The sequence below is a fragment of the Tamandua tetradactyla genome, chromosome 17 (assembly GCF_023851605.1).
Source record: "Tamandua tetradactyla isolate mTamTet1 chromosome 17, mTamTet1.pri, whole genome shotgun sequence".
Classification (NCBI taxonomy): Eukaryota; Metazoa; Chordata; class Mammalia; order Pilosa; family Myrmecophagidae; genus Tamandua; species Tamandua tetradactyla.
Window position 1 is genome coordinate 15899351 of NC_135343.1, and position 1731 is coordinate 15901081.

General features: G+C 37.2%; 1 pseudogene; it reads left to right on the forward strand.

The window, feature by feature from the left end:
- Nucleotides 1–770: 770 nt before the first annotated feature.
- Nucleotides 771–1279, forward strand: LOC143661096 (thioredoxin domain-containing protein 17 pseudogene; annotated as a pseudogene).
- Nucleotides 1280–1731: the final 452 nt, after the last annotated feature.

Here is a 1731-nt window from a genome sequence, read left to right on the forward strand (position 1 = left end):
ATTTCTTACCCCTGAGACCTAATTTTCCTTGTCCTGATATGATGCTTGTCCTCAGACCATATTTTAAGAGTAGTTGATTAAGGTCTCCAGACTGTTCCCATGCCAGATAAGCCCTGAAACCCAGAAGTACCAGCCTTTCAAAGAACATCAACCAGTTTCTTTCCTCTACCCCATAAGGTCAAGACCCCTTTCCAGCACAAAGAAGTTAAGACTGTCATTGCTCAGATATCCTTGAAGATTGAATGATCAAATAAGAGGGAGGAGGTGTAACTGAGAAATTCGAATTTAACAAACGATTATGACCACTAAATCATTATATACATATTTCTCTGTAGTTTCTAGTGTATTAGAATAACCTGAAATTGTTAAACTGTAATCCAGTAGCTTTGATCTTTGATAATGATTTTATAACTATATAGCTTTTATCATGTGACTGGGTGATTGTAAAAACCTTGTGATGATACTCCTTTTATCCAGTGTATGGGTAGGTAAGTAATAAAATGAAGACATGCATGAAAAAAACTAACAACAGTTTGGAAATATGGGAAATATACCCCTGTGTAAACTATGGACAATAATTACAGTGCTACTTTAATAATCTTTCATCATTGTAACAAATGTTAAATTTGTTACTGTTAAAAAATAGCAGAATTACACAAAAAGTGTTATCATCAACTATAACAAGCTTTCTGCACCAATGCAAGTGGTGGTGTTGGGGTGGTATATGGGAATCCTGTATTTTACACATAATTTTTCTGCAAAACCACAACTTCTCTAATAAAAAAATTTTTAATTGAAAAAGAAGAACTGGCCTTCCTGAGAAAGCTTGACCCCACTGCACGTGGAGCCCAGCACCACAGCAGCCGAACCCAAGGACTCCTCTCACAGTCCCACAGCAAAATTCCGAGATGGCCCACTATGAGGAGGTACGCATGTGGGCTTCGAGGAGCTCAACCAGGCCTTGGAGCAACACAATGGCAAGATCATATCTGCCTACTTTACTGGTTCTAAGGACGCTGGAGGGAAAAGCTGATGCCTGGAATGTGTACAGGCTTAACCAGTTGTGCGAGAGGGGCTGAAACATATCAGCGAAGGATGTGTGTTTATCTACTGCCAAGTAGAAGAAAGACCTTATTGGAAAGATCCAAATAATGACCAGAAAAACCTGAAAGTAGCTTCAGTGCCTACACTACTAAAATACAGGACTCCTCAAAAACTGGTAGAATTTGAGTGTCTTCAGGCCAGCCTTGTGGAGATGCTTTTCTCTGATTCCATTTGATGATGGCAATTGTACCTTGATTTCCTGACCTTGCTACAGTATAAATAAAACTGTGTAATTGCTTTGATTCATGTTAGCAATAAATAATGGCGGTATTAAAAAAAAAACCCTAACATATGTCTAAACAAGAGTGTTATTAAAATGTTTATGAACCTCAAAAAAAAGCTGTTGATTTAGGAATTTCTCCTAAATATTTCCATTATTTGCTTTGATAACTTGAAATTTCTTTCAAGTTATCTAAATGCTGCGTTCTCTATTATTTGCCAGAAACATATGCCCTTTATCCAAGAGACACTAAATAAACCCTTTAAACTAACAACCATCAAATTCTGCATGTCCCTTTCACTGTGAGTTTTTCTCACAACTTTATCCCTACATATTTGTTCTTAGAATAATAAACTTGTGACTTTACTCCAATATTCATCTCCCTGATGTCTGTTCCATCCTGAGGG